Here is a 22213-nt window from a genome sequence, read left to right as displayed (position 1 = left end):
ACTGGATTATATATGCATCGATTGGGTATGAAATACTCAATTTTTTTTATATGTATTCATTGGGTATGAACCTCAATTGAATTATGAATATACTGAATTTTTTATATGTATTCATTGAATATACTGAACCTCAATTGAGGTATGAATATACTGAATTGTTTATATGTATTCATTTAGAAGTATACTGAATTTAGTTTAATTTATTATAGAGTGGGCAAAGTGGGCAAAGACGTGTATATTGAAGTCATTTGATAGCTAAAAAGTGGGCAAAGTGGTTTTTGCTCATGTAATCTTATAACAATTTTTATTCTTTTTTAAGTTTTATAGATGATTACATTGGAGGAAATGAGTTAAAAATGCAAAGTTTGGGTCTTTATATGGATAAATAGTGTTAAATGATTGAAATTTTCATGGGCACCTCTAAAAAATAAGGAATCTTTAGTTGTAGGCTAATCTTTTATAAGTCTTTATTGTTTAAAATCTAAACAAACAAGCGGGTAATATATAATAGCTCTAAAGTAATCTATACATGGGTTAATGTTGTTAGGCTAATTCATTTCTTGGGTACCTATAAAAGATTAATATTTGTGGGTTTTAGAGATATATTGGATTCTGAAACACTGTATGATTGTTATGGACAAGACGGTATTGTATCCAAACTCGGTTTTATATATTATTTTGATTGTGCTCTATTATGGAAATTACTTGTATGTTCTGAATTGCTAATCTTTTGAACTGACTAACTTTATAAAAGTTATTATATATCAAGGAGATATATATCGAGTAGATGACTGCTTTCCCATATAGTCACTGTATGGATTGGTTTGGTAATTTGCGTTTTATCCTCAACGGGTCAAAGGGGGTAAGATACAAGCTTTCAATAAACATGAGCCACAATATATGCTTCTAAAGGGTCAATTTGGTTACACCTTAGAAGTTATCGCAAAAGTATTTAACTACGAGTATATAAAATTCCCAATACCACATTATTAGAAAGGCTAGATTATTTTACTAATAGTTCTTACAATCGCGTTTAACACATTTGATTAGGAAAGGTTAAATAATGGGTTTCTTGATCATACAAATAAGAAATTAAGCTGATTATGATATATCTTTTTATTATTATATCATACTAATGTCTTCTTTTTATTTAATGAATTCATATTTTGGGTATTGCTTTAAACATTTGCAGAGTATACAAAAACAACATTTGAGAAACCTTTATTGAGTGGAGTACTACATCCACCAAGGATACTGAACGTACATCCTGCAGGTAAAGTAGATTCTTTATGAAGCGTAGATACTTTGTGCAGATAATGTGGTTCGATAAGACCTCTAATAGTATGTATTTTGTTTCATGCAACTTCTTTTTCTATTTCTCAGTGATGGCCATTTTTACCTAATTACTTTTAAATGGGCACATTTATGATATAGATGCCATAGAATTGGCTAAACAGAACATGTTAACGTGTATAGACTTGCAACTGCCCAGTCTTCTGAGGTTTTTTATACATCTTTCTATGTAGTCTTAATCCATTTTAAGTAAAACATATGAGATTATGTTGGTTAGATGATTCAAGGCCAAATTCTGAAAAGAACTTCCTGTAAGTTAAAGCTTGAGCCTTTGGGATTGTAGAGATTAATAAATGACAGGAAAGATTAGTAAAGTCAAACAATGAAGTCGTGGAGGTACATAATTGTGTAGATACATTTGTGTGTTGTATTGAGAATCTTATTTTTGTAGTATGATTCATTAACGTGGTCTAAAAAAGGTTTTTAAAAAGGTTCTCAGTGAACTGAACTACATGATGTAACTTTTGTGAGTTAATGATGATCCACTAGACACAATGATACATACGGATATCAAAGATGAGGATCTTGGGATAGTCTTAAATATAATATATTTGATTGTTGTTGGACCTTTTACAGATCGAAAAAGCCAGACTTCTTGGCGAGTGCACTTCCACTCAAAGGCCATGGTTAGGTGGTTATACTCACAACAGCTACATGAGGAATGTTGGTAACGGTCAACACGTAAAACACTTCTTGCCCGTTTTTCCCTTTTTTATTTCTCTTTATGTGCCATACATGAGACCCAATCAGTTTGTCTGAAGTATCAGGCTGTGTTTGGAATGCTACGTCATTGGTCTACAGTCAGCATTTTAAGATGCTTCATGTTATAGACCATTTGGTAAGACTTAAAAGATATAAGAAAGGGGCAGAACGGAAATGTTATGTTGTATCTCAAGTTAGATGTCTTCCAGTTGAAGGATAATTGGAAGAAGAATTTCAAAAGATAATTGGATTAAGGTAAAATTGAATATTTCTTTCATATATCTTTTGGATTTTATATTTTTTTGATTTTGCAGGATCTAATCTTAATTTTTTAATTGGTTTGCTTTCTGTTGCTGTAAGCCCTTATCTCATAGTATCACGTCACTAGGCGTTCTAAACACCTAAAGTGATTTCAATGCAAATACTTTTATTACGGTGTATCACTATATCTGATTAAATTAACGGGTGGTCGAAAAATTTTACTTTTTTAATTTAACATGTATGCAAAAGTAAAAGACTATAATTTTTCATTTTAATTTTTAATTATGTACAATGTAGCTAATAACATCCTGACTTTAGTTGCAAGTTTTGTTACATGATTGTTTCGAAATATATGTAGCTAGCTAATCAATAATTATGACTATCCAACCGCAAATGCTGTAGGTTTAAAAGATGAATCTATGATTAATACAATAGATTTTAATTCAGAACCAATATAAATAAGATTGATACAAGCTAATCGGATAGAAAACTTGGTGAATGGTGAGAGTAACCTCAATCCTCTTATGTTGATTGCATGTGCAGAGGTGTACGTTCTACCTACTTCTCTCCTTCGAGAAGCCTTCGTGCTACAAGGTAGACTACATTCTTTTGCAACTTTATATGGATTTCATGATAATTAAGCATGTCGATTTGAATAGTCATCTTGTCATCATTTAGCTTATTAAAAAGTGGTAAAAATGGTGTTAAGGCTAGCCAAGATTTGAACATGGTTACAATTTAGGTAATCGTTTATATATAGTCAGGTTACTGTATGGGCCCAGTTGGATTTATACAAAACATGGTTACAATTTAGTTAATAGTTTATATATAGTCAGGTTACTGTATGGGCCCGATTGGGTTTATACAAAATAGGTTTTAGGGTAAAAGTTAATATATTTGCAATGAAATCTACTTATGTAGGTGTTGAAGCATTCATTATTTGACACCTACTACCAAATGAATGGGTCATGACTTCACCATTGAGGTGGCTTTACTAAATTTGTCATATGTTTAATCTTCATTTTAAGATAATTTGCATGATCTAATATTTTGATTTATATATCTTATTTGGATATTGTTTACATGGTGATTAAATCACTCGGGGATGTGATAAAAAGGATTTAGGCTAATATTCTGTTGTTAAAGTGATTGTTCAAAATGTAATACATGTTTAGTTGTTGGCTATTTTGATAGAAAAGTGAAACTACATAATGTCGATCTACATATGAATTTAAAAGTTTCAAATGTAAAGTTTTTGGCTGCACTTGATGAGATTAATACTGAAGATGAAATCCCAAATAAGCAAACTAACATTGCACTTGGATCTATTCATGGTTCATTTCTTTTGGTGTCTCAGGTCACACTTATCAGATGGGGAAAATTGCCGAAGGTGAAAAATTGCCGAAGTTCATTTTAATACACGATTCGAACAATCCGTCTAACTGTGCTGTCAAGTTTTGGTGTTCTAAAAGTGATTTTTAGAGGAATGTTGGCTAAATGATTCTTTTCAAATCATTTTAAGGTAAATGTGCATATTTTGTTCGACTTATGGCTTTGATTTTATTTTTTTTATTCAAATTTTTTTGTCGTTTTAATTTTTGTGCTCATGAATAATATTTTGTATTGGTAATTTTTATTGCCTTAACCCGCAAATCTTGTGGGTCTTAAGCTAGTTATTATAAAAGGAAACAACTTTTTATTTATTAATACCAATATTATTTTATCATATAAATGCTAGTTACTCACAAATATATTTAATACACATAACATAACTATATTAAAATTTTTATACATAAATATTAATTATTTATTTAAAAGTGTATATAAAATAAACATACTTAATTAATTAATAAAACCTATAAATTATTAAATATAATAAGTATATCACCAATAAAAATATGTAAACTTATTCGATTACAATTCTATGTGTTAGTAAATATATGAATAATATAGGTTCGTGAATTTAAGACCAACATACACTTGTTCAATGACGTCATATGTATTTTTACTACAAAATACATATGGTGAGTTTCATTTGCCTTTTTACCCTTTATATTTTTGGGCTGAGAATACATTCGCAATTTTTATAAATATTTTACGAAATAGACACAAGTAATCAAAACTACATTATATGGTTGAATAATCGAAGACGAATATGCCCCTTTTACTTAGTAACCTAAGAATTAGTAAACCAGTCTACTAATTGACGCGAATCCGAAAGATAGATCTATTGGGCCTAACAAACCTCATCCGTTGTAGCGGATGCTTTAGTACTTCGATGTTGTTTTTATCATGTCCGAAGGATTTCCCAGAATGATAGGGGATATTCTTATATGCATCTTGTTAATGTCGGTTACCAGGTGTTCAATCCATATGAATGATATTTTTGTCTCTATGCATGGGACGTTTATTTATGAGAACTGAAAATGAAAATCTTGTGGTCTATTAAAATGATGAAAATGATCGTTTATGATAAACTAATGAACTCACCAACCTTTTGGTTGACACTTTAAAGCATGTTTATTCTCAGGAATGAAAGAAATCTTCCGCTGTGCATTTGCTCATTTTAAGGATATTACTTGGAGTCATTCATGACAAATTTCAAAAGACGTTGCATTCGAGTCGTTGAGTTCATCAAGATTATTATTAAGTCAATTATAGTTGAATATGTTATGAAATGGTACGCATGCCGTCAACTTTCGATGTAAAGAAAGTTTGTCTTTTAAAAACGAATGCAATGTTTGTAAAATGTATCATATAGAGGTCAAGGACCTCGCGATGTAACCAACTATTGTGAAATGTTTGTAATCGATATGGACTTCGTCCGGATGGATTAGGACAGGTCACTTCAGCTCACGGGTTAATGGAATAATGTTTTATATGTTTTCGAGCATATAATTTTGTGGTCCAAAATGAGTCATTATGTTTTCAAACATGAATTTTTATGGTTTAAATTAAATATTGTTTGCAATGTTAAACCTATAATTCACTCAACATTTTTGTTGACAGTTTACTCGCATGTTTTATTCTCATGTTCATGATTGATTGCTTTTGCTGTGCTTAGAGAGTCTGCATATTTAAGATGACAGCTTTTGTTAAACATTAACTTGCATTCTATTTTAATACTTTAAATTGTGAGTGTTTGTTGACTTTGTTTTGGTCAACTTTTGGTTAAGTATTTATGTATTGTTTTTCTAAACTTACATATTTTGGTAGGTTTCCTTTATAGAAAATCATTTTTAAATAAAGAATGCAAGGTTATTTATTAAATTCATTTAGAGTTATGATCAAGCTGTGGGACCAAGATAGCGATGGTCGCCAAGTGTGATGACCCGTCCTAATCCTCCTGGACGAAGTCTTCAACATTTGGTTCCATTGCGAGGTACTAACTTAAATATGCCATGAATGAATCCATGTAAAATGAGCAAACGCACAGCGGAAGATTTCTTTCATACCTGAGAATAAACATGCTTAAAAGTGTCAACCAAAAGGTTGGTGAGTTTATAGGTTTATCATAACAATCATTTCAATATATTAATAGACCACAAGATTTCCGTTTATAAATATATGTACACTCGCAAGTGTATAAAACCGTTCTGCTTATGTTGAGGCCTTAGTAACCAACCTTAACAATAATATAATAAGTCATCTTTGCAAAGATGGATATGTACACTCGCAAGTGTAAAAATAATCCTCGAAGTACTAAACATCCGCCCACTAGTTCTTATGTCTAGTGCAGCCTACAGGATGGGGGTGTTAAACCCAATAGATCTATCTTTAGGATTAGCGCTCACATGCTCTTATAACATGTAACTAAATTACCTAGCACATCAATCCGCAAAATATCATTTTTAATCACTTGTCTCTATTTCATAAAGCATTTATAAAATATCGCATGTATTCTCAGCCCAAAAATGTAAATTGCAAAGCAATTAAAAAGGGAGCAAATGAAACTCACAATACGATATTTTGTAGTAAAAATATTCATACGACGATACTTGAAATGTCCCGTTCTTATTGATTAAAAACGTTCCATATTAATTGATTTCGTTGCGAGGTTTTGACCTCTATATGAGACGTTTTTCAAAGACTGCATTCATTTTAAAATAAACCATAACCTTTATTTCATCAATAAAGGTTTAAAAAGCTTTTACGTAGATTATCAAATAATGATAATCTAAAATATCCTGTTTACACACGACCATTACATAATGGTTTACAATACAAATATGTTACAACAAAATAAGTTTCTTGAATGCAGTTTTTACACAATATCATACAAGCATGGACTCCAAATCTCGTCCTTATTTAAGTATGCGACAGCGAAAGCTCTTAATAATCACCTGAGAATAAACATGCTTAAAACATCAACAAAAATGTTGGTGAGTTATAGGTTTAACCTATATATATCAAATCGTAACAATAGACCACAAGATTTCATATTTCAATACACATCCCATACATAGAGATAAAAATCATTCATATGGTGAACACCTGGTAACCGACATTAACAAGATGCATATATAAGAATATCCCCATCATTCCGGGACACCCTTCGGATATGATATAAATTTCGAAGTACTAAAGCATCCGGTACTTTGGATGGGGTTTGTTAAGCCCAATAGATCTATCTTTAGGATTCGCGTCAATTAGGGTGTCTGTTCCCTAATTCTTAGATTACCAGACTTAATAAAAAGGGGCATATTCGATTTCGATAATTCAACCATAGAATGTAGTTTCACGTACTTGTGTCTATTTTGTAAATCATTTATAAAACCTGCATGTATTCTCATCCCAAAAATATTAGATTTTAAAAGTGGGACTATAACTCACTTTCACAGATTTTTACTTCGTCGGGAAGTAAGACTTGGCCACTGGTTGATTCACGAACCTATAACAATATATACATATATATCAAAGTATGTTCAAAATATATTTACAACACTTTTAATATATTTTGATGTTTTAAGTTTATTAAGTCAGCTGTCCTCGTTAGTAACCTACAACTAGTTGTCCACAGTTAGATGTACAGAAATAAATCGATAAATATTATCTTGAATCAATCCACGACCCAGTGTATACGTATCTCAGTATTGATCACGACTCAAACTATATATATTTTGGAATCAACCTCAACCCTGTATAGCTAACTCCAACATTCACATATAGAGTGTCTATGGTTGTTCCGAAATATATATAGATGTGTCGACATGATAGGTCGAAACATTGTATACGTGTCTATGGTATCTCAAGATTACATAATATACAATACAAGTTGATTAAGTTATGGTTGGAATAGATTTGTTACCAATTTTCACGTAGCTAAAATGAGAAAAATTATCCAATCTTGTTTTACTCATAACTTCTTCATTTTAAATCCGTTTTGAGTGAATCAAATTGCTATGGTTTCATATTGAACTCTATTTTATGAATCTAAACAGAAAAGTATAGGTTTATAGTCGGAAAAATAAGTTACAAGTCGTTTTTGTAAAGGTAGTCATTTCAGTCGAAAGAACGACGTCTAGATGACCATTTTAGAAAACATACTTCCACTTTGAGTTTAATCATAATTTTTGGATATAGTTTCATGTTCATAATAAAAATCATTTTCTCAGAATAACAACTTTAAAATCAAAGTTTATCATAGTTTTTAATTAACTAACCCAAAACAGCCCGCGGTGTTACTACGACGGCGTAAATCCGGTTTTACGGTGTTTTTCGTGTTTCCAGGTTTTAAATCATTAAGTTAGCATATCATATAGATATAGAACATGTGTTTAGTTGATTTTAAAAGTCAAGTTAGAAGGATTAACTTTTGTTTGCGAACAAGTTTAGAATTAACTAAACTATGTTCTAGTGATTACAAGTTTAAACCTTCGAATAAGATAGCTTTATATGTATGAATCGAATGATGTTATGAACATCATTACTACCTTAAGTTCCTTGGATAAACCTACTGGAAAAGAGAAAAATGGATCTAGCTTCAATGGATCCTTGGATGGCTCGAAGTTCTTGAAGCAGAATCATGACACGAAAACAAGTTCAAGTAAGATCATCACTTGAAATAAGATTGTTATAGTTATAGAAATTGAACCAAAGTTTGAATATGATTATTACTTTGTATTAGAATGATAACCTACTGTAAGAAACAAAGATTTCTTGAGGTTGGATGATCACCTTACAAGATTGGAAGTGAGCTAGCAAACTTGAAAGTATTCTTGATTTTATGAAACTAGAACTTTTGGAATTTATGAAGAACACTTAGAACTTGAAGATAGAACTTGAGAGAGATCAATTAGATGAAGAAAATTGAAGAATGAAAGTGTTTGTAGGTGTTTTTGGTCGTTGGTGTATGGATTAGATATAAAGGATATGTAATTTTGTTTTCATGTAAATAAGTCATGAATGATTACTCATATTTTTGTAATTTTATGAGATATTTCATGCTAGTTGCCAAATGATGGTTCCCACATGTTTTAGGTGACTCACATGGGCTGCTAAGAGCTGATCATTGGAGTGTATATACCAATAGTACATACATCTAAAAGCTGTGTATTGTACGAGTACGAATACGGGTGCATACGAGTAGAATTGTTGATGAAACTGACCGAGGATGTAATTGTAAGCATTTTTGTTAAGTAGAAGTATTTTGATAAGTGTATTGAAGTCTTTCAAAAGTGTATAAATACATATTAAAACACTACATGTATATACATTTTAACTGAGTCGTTAAGTCATCGTTAGTCGTTACATGTAAGTGTTGTTTTGAAACCTTTAGGTTAACGATCTTGTTAAATGTTGTTAACCCAATGTTTATAATATCAAATGAGATTTTAAATTATTATATTATCATGATATTATCATGTATGAATATCTCTTAATATGATATATATACATCAAATGTCTTTACAATGATAATCGTTACATATATGTCTCGTTTAAAAATCATTAAGTTAGTAGTCTTGTTTTTACATATGTAGTTCATTGTTAATATACTTAATGATATGTTTACTTATCATAGTATCATGTTAACTATATATATATCCATATATATGTCATCATATAGTTTTTACAAGTTTTAACGTTCGTGAATCACCGGTCAACTTGGGTGGTCAATTGTCTATATAAAAAATATTTCAATTAATCAAGTCTTAACAAGTTTGATTGCTTAACATGTTGGAAACATTTAATCATGTAAATATCAATCTCAATTAATATATATAAACATGGAAAATTTCGGGTCACTACAGTACCTACCCGTTAAATAAATTTCGTCCCGAAATTTTAAGCTGTTGAAGGTGTTGACGAATCTTCTGGAAATAGATGCGGGTATTTCTTCTTCATCTGATCTTCACGCTCCCAGGTGAACTCGGGTCCTCTACGAGCATTCCATCGAATCTTAACAATTGGTATCTTGTTTTGCTTAAGTCTTTTAACCTCACGATCCATTATTTCGACGGGTTCTTCGATGAATTGAAGTTTTTCGTTGATTTGGATTTCATCTAACGGAATAGTGAGATCTTCTTTAGCAAAATATTTCTTTAAATTCGATACGTGGAAAGTGTTATGTACAGCCGCGAGTTGTTGAGGTAACTCTAGTCGGTAAGCTACTGGTCCGACACGATCAATAATCTTGAATGGTCCAATATACCTTGGATTTAATTTCCCTCCTTTACCAAATCGAACAACGCCTTTCCAAGGTGCAACTTTAAGCATGACCATCTCTCCAATTTCAAATTCTATATCTTTTCTTTTAATGTCAGCGTAGCTCTTTTGTCAACTTTGGGCGGTTTTCAACCGTTGTTGAATTTGGATGATCTTCTCGGTAGTTTCTTGTATAATCTCCGGACCCGTAATCTGTCTATCCCCCACTTCACTCCAACAAATCGGAGACCTGCACTTTCTACCATAAAGTGCTTCAAACGGCGCCATCTCAATGCTTGAATGGTAGCTGTTGTTGTAGGAAAATTCTGCTAACGGTAGATGTCGATCCCAACTGTTTCCGAAATCAATAACACATGCTCGTAGCATGTCTTCAAGCGTTTGTATCGTCCTTTCGCTCTTCCCATCAGTTTGTGGATGATAGGCAGTACTCATATCTAGACGAGTTCCTAATGCTTGCTGTAATGTCTGCCAGAATCTTGAAATAAATCTGCCATCCCTATCAGAGATAATAGAGATTGGTATTCCATGTCTGGAGATGACTTCCTTCAAATACAGTCGTGCTAACTTCTCCATCTTGTCATCTTCTCTTATTGGCAAGAAGTGTGCTGATTTGGTGAGACGGTCAACTATTACCCAAATAGTATCAAAACCACTTGCAGTCCTTGGCAATTTAGTGATGAAATCCATGGTAATGTTTTCCCATTTCCATTCCGGGATTTCGGGTTGTTGAAGTAGACCTGATGGTTTCTGATGCTCACCTTTGACCTTAGAACACGTCAAACATTCTCCTACGTATTTAGCAACATCGGCTTTCATACCCGGCCACCAAAAATGTCTCTTGAGATCCTTGTACATCTTCCCCCTTCCAGGATGTATTGAGTATCTGGTTTTATGAGCTTCTCTAAGTACCATTTCTCTCATATCTCCAAATTTTGGTACCCAAATCCTTTCAGCCCTATACCGGGTTCCGTCTTCCCGAATATTAAGATGCTTCTCCGATCCTTTGGGTATTTCATCCTTTAAATTTCCCTCTTTTAAAACTCCTTGTTGCGCCTCCTTTATTTGAGTAGTAAGGTTATTATGAATCATTATATTCATAGATTTTACTCGAATGGGTTCTTTGTCTTTCCTGCTCAAGGCATCGGCTACCACATTTGCCTTCCCCGGGTGGTAACGAATCTCAAAGTCGTAATCATTCAACAATTCAATCCTCCTACGCTGCCTCATATTCAGTTGTTTCTGATTAAATATGTGTTGAAGACTTTTGTGGTCGGTATATATAATACTTTTGACCCCATATAAGTAGTGCCTCCAAGTCTTTAATGCAAAAACAACCGCGCCTAATTCCAAATCATGCGTCGTATAATTTTGTTCGTGAATCTTCAATTGTCTAGACGCATAAGCAATCACCTTCGTTCGTTGCATTAATACACAACCGAGACCTTGCTTTGATGCGTCACAATAAATCACAAAATCATCATTCCCTTCAGGCAATGACAATATAGGTGCCGTAGTTAGCTTTTTCTTCAATAACTGAAACACTTTCTCTTGTTCATCATTCCATTCAAATTTCTTCCCTTTATGCGTTAATGCAGTCAAGGGTTTTGCTATTCTGGAAAAGTCTTGGATGAACCTTCTGTAGTAACCAGCTAGTCCTAAAAACTGGCGTATGTGTTTCGGAGTTTTCGGGGTTTCCCACTTTTCAACAGTTTCTATCTTTGCCGGATCCACCTTAATACCTTCTTTGTTCACTATGTGACCGAGGAATTGAACTTCTTCCAACCAAAATGCACACTTTGAAAATTTAGCGTACAATTCTTCCTTCCTCAATACTTCTAACACCTTTCTCAAATGTTCACCGTGTTCTTGGTCATCCTTTGAGTAAATAAGTATGTCATCAATGAAAACAATGACAAACTTGTCAAGGTATGGTCCACACACTCGGTTCATAAGGTCCATGAACACAGCTGGTGCATTAGTTAAACCAAACGACATGACCATAAACTCGTAATGACCGTAACGTGTTCTGAAAGCAGTCTTTGGAATATCATCTTCTTTCACCCGCATTTGATGATACCCGGAACGTAAGTCAATCTTTGAATAAACAGACGAGCCTTGTAGTTGATCAAATAAGTCGTCGATTCTCGGTAGTGGGTAGCGGTTCTTGATGGTAAGTTTGTTCAACTCTCGGTAGTCGATACACAACCTGAATGTACCATCTTTCTTCTTGACAAACAAAACAGGAGCTCCCCACGGTGATGTGCTTGGTCGAATGAAACCACACTCTAAAAGTTCTTGTAATTGGCTTTGCAGTTCTTTCATCTCACTGGGTGCGAGTCTGTAAGGAGCACGAGCTATTGGTGCAGCTCCTGGTACAAGATCTATTTGAAATTCAACGGATCGATGTGGGGGTAATCCCGGTAATTCTTTCGAAAATACATCGGGAAATTCTTTTGCGACGGGAACATCATTGATGCTCTTTTCTTCAGTTTGTACTTTCTCGACGTGTGCTAGAACAGTATAGCAACCTTTTCTTATTAGTTTTTGTGCCTTCAAATTACTAATAAGATGTAGCTTCGTGTTGCCCTTTTCTCCGTACACCATTAAGGGTTTTCCTTTTTCTCGTATAATGCGAATTGCATTTTTGTAACAAAGGATCTCTGCTTTCACTTCTTTCAACCAGTCCATACTGATTATCACATCAAAACTCCCTAACTCTACTGGTATCAAATCAATCTTAAATGTTTCGCTAACCAGTTTAATTTCTCGATTCCGACATATATTATCTGCTGAAATTAATTTACCATTTGCTAATTCGAGTAAAAATTTACTATCCAAAGGCGTCAATGGACAACTTAATTTAGCACAAAAATCTCTACTCATATAGCTTCTATCCGCACCCGAATCAAATAAAACGTAAGCAGATTTATTGTCAATAAGAAACGTACCCGTAACAAGCTCCGGGTCTTCCTGTGCCTCTGCCGCATTAATATTAAAAACTCTTCCACGGCCTTGTCCATTCGTGTTCTCCTGGTTCGGGCAATTTCTAATAATGTGGCCCGGTTTTCCACATTTATAACAAACTACATTGGCATAACTTGCTCCGACACTACTTGCTCCGCCATTACTCGTTCCGACACCATTTGTTCCTTTCGTTCTATTAACCCCTGGTCCGTAGACCTCACACTTCGCCGCGCTATGACCATTTCTTTTACACTTGTTGCAAAATTTGGTGCAGAACCCCGAGTGATTCTTTTCACACCTTTGGCATAGCTGCTTCTGATTGTTGTTGTTGTTGCGGTTATTATTGTTGTTGGGATGATTGTTGTAGTTGCTGTTGTTGTTGTTGTTGTTGTTGTTGTTGTTGTTGTTGTTGTTGTTGTTGGGTCGTTTGTTGTAGTTGCGATTGATGTTGCGATTGTTGGGATAATTGTTGCGATTATTGTTGTAATTGCTGTTGTTGTTGTATTGGTGATTCTTATCACCGTTTTCCTCCCACTTTCTTTTGACTTGCTTCACATTGGCCTCTTCAGCAGTCTGTTCTTTAATTCTTTCTTCAATTTGGTTCACGAGTTTGTGAGCCATTCTACATGCCTGTTGTATGGAGGCGGGCTCGTGTGAACTTATATCTTCTTGGATTCTTTCCGGTAATCCTTTCACAAACGCGTCGATCTTCTCTTCCTCATCTTCGAATGCTCCCGGACATAATAGGCACAATTCTGTGAATCGTCTTTCGTACGTGGTAATATCAAATCCTTGGGTTCGTAACCCTCTAAGTTCTGTCTTGAGCTTATTGACCTCGGTTCTGGGACGGTACTTCTCGTTCATCAAGTGCTTGAATGCTGACCACGGTAGTGCGTACGCATCGTCTTGTCCCACTTGCTCTAGATAGGTATTCCACCATGTTAACGCAGAACCTGTGAAGGTATGCGTAGCGTACTTTACTTTGTCCTCTTCAGTACACTTACTTATGGCAAACACCGATTCGACCTTCTCGGTCCACCGTTTCAATCCGATCGGTCCTTCGGTTCCATCAAATTCTAAAGGTTTGCAGGCAGTGAATTCTTTGTAGGTGCATCCTACACGATTTCCTGTACTGCTAGATCCAAGGTTATTGTTGGTATGTAGCGCAGCCTGTACTGCGGCTATGTTTGAAGCTAGAAAAGTACGGAATTCCTCTTCATTCATATTCACGGTGTGTCGAGTAGTCGGTGCCATTTCCTTCAAAATTATCAAATGGAACAAGTTAATCATACAGAATATTAAGAGTAGTTAATAGTATTTCGTAGAATAATATGAAATCATTTATAAAAGCTTTTTCTTCATATTAGCGTTTTATAAGTTTAAATTCGGGTAGTACCTACCCGTTAAGTTCATACTTAGTAGCTAATATACAATTCAACTACTACAATTCTATATGAAAAACTGATTATAATAATATTTCGCGTTCAAACTTTTACACAATATTTTACAAACTTACAATACCGCTTATTTTACATATAGCATGAAATATAGCACACAATAAATTTCATACAAGATGGTTGTGAAGATAATTCTAGCTAGTACAGAAGTTGTTCAGCAAAGGCAATAAAGACACGTAATTCATACGTCCAGAAACAAGTCATGCATTCTGGTTTTACTAGGATTACTTCCCATCCTTGGTCTTGTGGAACATAACCGTTATGGCCGTTGATAAAACAGCGTGTTGTAACGTCGTCAAAGGGACGAGGGTTACGTAATGTCCAACAGTCCCGTAATAATCTAAAAACCTCATTTCTTACCCCAATTACCGACTCCGTCACTTGTGGAAACATTTTGTTTAATAGTTGTAGCCCGATGTTCTTGTTCTCACTTTGGTGAGAAGCGAACATTACTAATCCGTAAGCATAACATGCTTCTTTATGTTGCATGTTAGCCGCTTTTTCTAAATCACGAAGTCCAATATTCGGATATATTGAGTCAAAATAATTTCTTAACCCATTGCGTAAAATAGCATTTGAGTTCCCCGCAATATATGCGTCAAAGTAAACACATCGTAACTTATGGGTTTCCCAATGTGATATCCCCCATCTTTCAAACGAAAGTCTCTTATAAACCAAGACATTCTTGGAACGTTCTTCGAATGTCTTACAAACTGATCTCGCCTTAAATAGTTGTGTCGAGGAATTCTGGCCGACTCTAGACAAGATTTCATCAATCATGTCTCCGAGTAGGTCTCTTAAAATATTGGGTTGTCTATCCATTTTGTGTTTTTAAACTGTAAAATAGACAAGAGTTAGATTCATAAAAAAAAATACTTATTAATACAAGCAATTTTTACATATATCATAAAGCATAAGAACACTATATTACATATATTACACCACACGAATACAACTATCTTATTCCGACTCGCTCGTTTCTTCTTCTTCGGTTTTGGTTCGTTTTGCCAAGTTTCTAGGGATATATGATATTCCCCTAATACGAGCCGTCGTTGTCCACATTGGTTTAGAAAAACCTGGTGGTTTAGAGGTTCCCGGGTCATTGTTACAACTTAAGGACTTCGGGCGTTGACGATACATATAAAGTTCATCGGGGTTGGAATTAGATTTCTCTATTTTTATGCCCTTTCCCTTATTATTTTCTTTTGCCTTTTTAAATTCAGTTGGGGTAATTTCTATAACATCATCGGAATTCTCGTCGGAATCCGATTCATCGGAGAATTGGTAATCCTCCCAATATTTTGCTTCCTTGGCGGAAACACCATTGACCATAATTAACCTTGGTCGGTTGGTTGAGGATTTTCTTTTACTTAACCGTTTTATTATTTCCCCCACCGGTTCTATTTCTTCATCCGGTTCCGATTCTTCTTCCGGTTCTGATTCTTCTTCCGGTTCCGACTCTTCTTCCGGTTCCTCTTCGGGAACTTGTGAATCAGTCCACGAATCATTCCAATTTACATTTGACTCTTCATTATTATTAGGTGAGTCAATGGGACTTATTCTAGAGGTAGACATCTATCACATAATATCAAACGCGTTAAGAGATTAATATATCACATAATATTCACATGTTAAAAATATATAGTTTCCAACAAAATTTGTTAAGCAATCATTTTTCAAGTAAACACGGTCGAAGTCCAGACTCACTAATGCATCCTAACAAACTCGATAAGACACACTAATGCAAAATTCTGGTTCTCTAAGGCCAACGCTCGGATACCAACTGAAATGTCCCGTTCTTATTGATTAAAAACGTTCCATATTAATTGATTTCGTTGCGAGGTTTTGACCTCTATATGAGACGTTTTTCAAAGACTGCATTCATTTTAAAACAAACCATAACCTTTATTTCATCAATAAAGGTTTAAAAAGCTTTTACGTAGATTATCAAATAATGATAATCTAAAATATCCTGTTTACACACGACCATTACATAATGGTTTACAATACAAATATGTTACAACAAAATAAGTTTCTTGAATGCAGTTTTTACACAATATCATACAAGCATGGACTCCAAATCTCGTCCTTATTTAAGTATGCGACAGCGGAAGCTCTTAATAATCACCTGAGAATAAACATGCTTAAAACGTCAACAAAAATGTTGGTGAGTTATAGGTTTAACCTATATATATCAAATCGTAACAATAGACCACAAGATTTCATATTTCAATACACATCCCATACATAGAGATAAAAATCATTCATATGGTGAACACCTGGTAACCGACATTAACAAGATGCATATATAAGAATATCCCCATCATTCCGGGACACCCTTCGGATATGATATAAATTTCGAAGTACTAAAGCATCCGGTACTTTGGATGGCGTTTGTTAAGCCCAATAGATCTATCTTTAGGATTCGCGTTAATTAGGGTGTCTGTTCCCTAATTCTTAGATTACCAGACTTAATAAAAAGGGGCATATTCGATTTCGATAATTCAACCATAGAATGTAGTTTCACGTACTTGTGTCTATTTTGTAAATCATTTATAAAACCTGCATGTATTCTCATCCCAAAAATATTAGATTTTAAAAGTGGGACTATAACTCACTTTCACAGATTTTTACTTCGTCGGGAAGTAAGACTTGGCCACTGGTTGATTCACGAACCTATAACAATATATACATATATATCAAAGTATGTTCAAAATATATTTACAACACTTTTAATATATTTTGATGTTTTAAGTTTATTATGTCAGCTGTCCTCGTTAGTAACCTACAACTAGTTGTCCACAGTTAGATGTACAGAAATAAATCGATAAATATTATCTTGAATCAATCCACGACCCAGTGTATACGTATCTCAGTATTGATCACGACTCAAACTATATATATTTTGGAATCAACCTCAACCCTGTATAGCTAACTCCAACATTCACATATAGAGTGTCTATGGTTGTTCCGAAATATATATAGATGTGTCGACATGATAGGTCGAAACATTGTATACGTGTCTATGGTATCTCAAGATTACATAATATACAATACAAGTTGATTAAGTTATGGTTGGAATAGATTTGTTACCAATTTTCACGTAGCTAAAATGAGAAAAATTATCCAATCTTGTTTTACCCATAACTTCTTCATTTTAAATCCGTTTTGAGTGAATCAAATTGCTATGGTTTCATATTGAACTCTATTTTATGAATATAAACAGAAAAGTATAGGTTTATAGTCGGAAAAATAAGTTACAAGTCGTTTTTGTAAAGGTAGTCATTGCAGTCGAAAGAACGACGTCTAGATGACCATTTTAGAAAACATACTTCCACTTTGAGTTTAATCATAATTTTTGGATATAGTTTCATGTTCATAATAAAAATCATTTTCTCAGAATAACAACTTTAAAATCAAAGTTTATCATAGTTTTTAATTAACTAACCCAAAACAGCCCGCGGTGTTACTACGACGGCGTAAATCCGGTTTTACGGTGTTTTTCGTGTTTCCAGGTTTTAAATCATTAAGTTAGCATATCATATAGATATAGAACATGTGTTTAGTTGATTTTAAAAGTGAAGTTAGAAGGATTAACTTTTGTTTGCGAACAAGTTTAGAATTAACTAAACTATGTTCTAGTGATTACAAGTTTAAACCTTCGAATAAGATAGCTTTATATGTATGAATCGAATGATGTTATGAACATCATTACTACCTTAAGTTCCTTGGATAAACCTACTGGAAAAGAGAAAAATGGATCTAGCTTCAATGGATCCTTGGATGGCTCGAAGTTCTTGAAGCAGAATCATGACACGAAAACAAGTTCAAGTAAGATCATCACTTGAAATAAGATTGTTATAGTTATAGAAATTGAACCAAAGTTTGAATATGATTATTACCTTGTATTAGAATGATAACCTACTGTAAGAAACAAAGATTTCTTGAGGTTGGATGATCACCTTACAAGATTGGAAGTGAGCTAGCAAACTTGAAAGTATTCTTGATTTTATGAAACTAGAACTTTTGGAATTTATGAAGAACACTTAGAACTTGAAGATAGAACTTGAGAGAGATCAATTAGATGAAGAAAATTGAAGAATGAAAGTGTTTGTAGGTGTTTTTGGTCGTTGGTGTATGGATTAGATATAAAGGATATGTAATTTTGTTTTCATGTAAATAAGTCATGAATGATTACTCATATTTTTGTAATTTTATGAGATATTTCATGCTAGTTGCCAAATGATGGTTCCCACATGTGTTAGGTGACTCACATGGGCTGCTAAAAGCTGATCATTGGAGTGTATATACCAATAGTACATACATCTAAAAGCTGTGTATTGTACGAGTACGTATACGGGTGCATACGAGTAGAATTGTTGATGAAACTGACCGAGGATGTAATTGTAAGCATTTTTGTTAAGTAGAAGTATTTTGATAAGTGTATTGAAGTCTTTCAAAAGTGTATAAATACATATTAAAACACTACATGTATATACATTTTAACTGAGTCGTTAAGTCATCGTTAGTCGTTACATGTAAGTGTTGTTTTGAAACCTTTAGGTTAACGATCTTGTTAAATGTTGTTAACCCAATGTTTATAATATCAAATGAGATTTTAAATTATTATATTATCATGATATTATCATGTATGAATATCTCTTAATATGATATATATACATCAAATGTCTTTACAATGATAATCGTTACATATATGTCTCGTTTAAAAATCATTAAGTTAGTAGTCTTGTTTTTACATATGTAGTTCATTGTTAATATACTTAATGATATGTTTACTTATCATAGTATCATGTTAACTATATATATATCCATATATATGTCATCATATAGTTTTTACAAGTTTTAACGTTCGTGAATCACCGGTCAACTTGGGTGGTCAATTGTCTATATGAAACATATTTCAATTAATCAAGTCTTAACAAGTTTGATTGCTTAACATGTTGGAAACATTTAATCATGTAAATATCAATCTCAATTAATATATATAAACATGGAAAAGTTCGGGTCACTACAATACTGAACAAAGTAGGGTTGTCCTCGGATTCACGAATCCTCAAAGAAGTAGTCCTTAAAATGCCCAAGTCCGGGTTTGAACCCGCGACGTCCCGCTAACACGATAATATCCTTAACCATTGCTTCATTTCTTATTTTCTAATATAATACGGATCCAGATTGTTTTAACCCACAATTCAGTTTTCTTTTTAAAGAACCCATTTACTTATTCATCATCTTTCTTTTCGATCATCATATCATCATGAATCATAATCGTGTATTATCATGCATTTGATATCATGATCATCATCTTCACCGTAACCATCATCATAATCATGGCATACCCGTTATCATGATCACAAACATTATTATCATCATAATATGATTACCATTTATCCTTTTATGTCTCAAGTATTATTATTATATGATCTTTATCATCATACTTCTAGGATTATTATCATCATCTTAAATCATCATCGTGATAACATTATCATTCTCGTTACCTCGTTCATCATTTCATTTTATCATCCGCAATTATCATTGTATCACTCATCGTTTATTATCTATTTTATTAGACTAACCGAAACCCATAGGCCATGACCCAATGAACAAAATAGATACCTGGCCTAAAGTTAAATCAAACCTCGGCCCAACTACACTAATCTCACGGCCCATGTACACAAGTAATTAAGCCCGATTAAATTACTGCTTTAATTATTAACATGTACTCATTTGCTTAAATACAACCAACAAACAAAAAGGGTTTCGGTGGTTAATAAGAAAAATAGAAATCGCAGTAATTTAGGATCCAAGAACTATGTCCCTTTCTTGACCCCATCCACCCTTCTTGTAACTCATAAAAAAAACAACTAACAACCACTCACTTTACTGTAAATCAGACAGGGAACTATAGTAACAAAATAATATGTTTTCGGTTCTGGGTGATCACTGAAATCATAATATCAGCAGCAAACAAGCGAGTTGTAGGGATGTAGCAAAGGTGGTTTTGTGGTGGCGGTTTTTGGTTAGCTTGCTCGATCACTGAAACAGGAAAACTAAAAAGAAAAAGCAACAATGGTAAGCACTTAAGTGGCGGTTGGGTTCTGAATTAAAACATAATCATGTAATGTTAAATGGTAGTTGATAATGGTAGTGATGGGAGATGGTGGTCTGCCGGGAAGAGGACAGAAAACAGAAGGTATAATTGCAGTTTCAATAATATTGTAGCAGCAGCCTGCTCGATGGCTTGTGTGGTGTTTGACAAAGAACCAGTAGCCGTAGTGTTCGGTGATGATTATGGTTGGGTCGTTGGTCTAGCGAAGAAGAAAACATGAACTAGTACAGCAGCAGTTTCAATGAAGGTGGCGGTGGTCCTTAATGAAACTAGAAATAAGAAATAGAGAGGAAGGTGGAAAACAGTAGCAGCAATGTTGCATCTTGATTAGCGGAAATAGTAGCAGTAAAATATAGTATCGAGCGTGGTTGTTTGGTGGCATTTCATTGCAACAGAGAACAATAAAATATGGCGAAAGTGGTGGTGGTTTGTAGGGTGGTTGACGGGTATTGATGGATGTGTACATATTGAAGATGATAACCGAATGGTGATAGGTTGTGGTCGTTCTTGGAGAGCAGGTTTATGATTGAGCAAGAAAGGAATTAGATAGTGTAGTTGGCGGGTTAGGGTAATGATTCTTGAACATGGTATGTTGATGGGTGTTGGTGAAGGTACTTTGACAAATCAATGAGTCGAAGGGGAAGATGACCAAAAGTGGTTCATGGTGATTGTTTTTGGGTGATAAATAACATAGAAACAGAATGCAGAGAATGGGTATGAGAGGAACATGATTGATATATGTGTTATATATAAAGTTTGATAAAGGTAGGATATTGTTACATCTATAATATCTTATAATATATTCAATCGTGCAGAAAAGCAAATAGTACTAAGATTGAATATTTAGAAGAAAACAAGTACATTAATATAATAACATGATTAAGTTCAATGTACACGTTTTATTTTTAAAAGGAAATTATCACTTTTCTAGTCAATAATCAGTAATTATAATTAGTATTATTAATTATTAATTGTTCCACTTTAAAACTTTCAAAAATACGTATCATCACTATTATTAATTTTCAATTTGCTAACTTAATTGTATATTATTATAAGATAAGGAGGCTATTGTTAAAATAGATAATACGTACATACATATGATATAAGTTCATAAGTTTGAGGTTCAATGAATGTGTTTTTACATTAGAAAAAAGAATTTGAAAATATGTATCTAACTAATACCGAGTGGCCCAACTTGACATAAAGTAAAGTAACAAATTTTCGATTTTTGGAAGTATATATATTTATGAACGTGAGTATGGAAAAAGAAGAAATAATAGCGAAGTATTTGCAAACACATCAACTCATGGGACAACACAAAAATAATCAGGAGGTTCATTTGTTTCTATCTTGCCGACAGTTATATTATTGCTGGTGTTTTTAAACAGTAACGGTTATAAGTATTAGTAAAAATCCCATATTTTTAAATTAAATACAGAGATTCATTTTGGTCATAACCCTTTTAAACATGGTCATAAAATGTAATACGTCATTAGTTTTCAGTCCCAAGTAACATGTACGGAGTATTAAATCCCAGATTAAGAAAGTAAATGTATTAAACTTGTTTAATAACAGTCGAAATAATAAACGAGTGTTTCTATCGTTTACTACATAAATTTGAAACCATATATATATATATATATATATATATATATATATATATATATATATATATATATATATA

General features: G+C 33.4%; 1 long non-coding RNA gene across 1 annotated transcript; it reads left to right on the top strand.

Annotated features, from left to right (window-relative positions):
* The first annotated feature begins 1196 nt into the window (after positions 1 to 1196).
* LOC139885690 (uncharacterized) lies at positions 1197 to 3697 on the top strand. Its single transcript, XR_011772033.1, has 4 exons — positions 1197 to 1273; positions 1930 to 2310; positions 2719 to 2910; positions 3674 to 3697. It is a non-coding gene; the product is annotated as an uncharacterized lncRNA (long non-coding RNA).
* The last annotated feature ends 18516 nt before the right edge of the window (positions 3698 to 22213 follow it).

This window comes from Rutidosis leptorrhynchoides, chromosome 1 (genome assembly GCF_046630445.1).
Source record: "Rutidosis leptorrhynchoides isolate AG116_Rl617_1_P2 chromosome 1, CSIRO_AGI_Rlap_v1, whole genome shotgun sequence".
Taxonomy (NCBI): Eukaryota; Viridiplantae; Streptophyta; class Magnoliopsida; order Asterales; family Asteraceae; genus Rutidosis; species Rutidosis leptorrhynchoides.
Note: the sequence above shows the minus strand (reverse complement) of the source record. Positions and strands in the feature narration are given on the sequence as shown.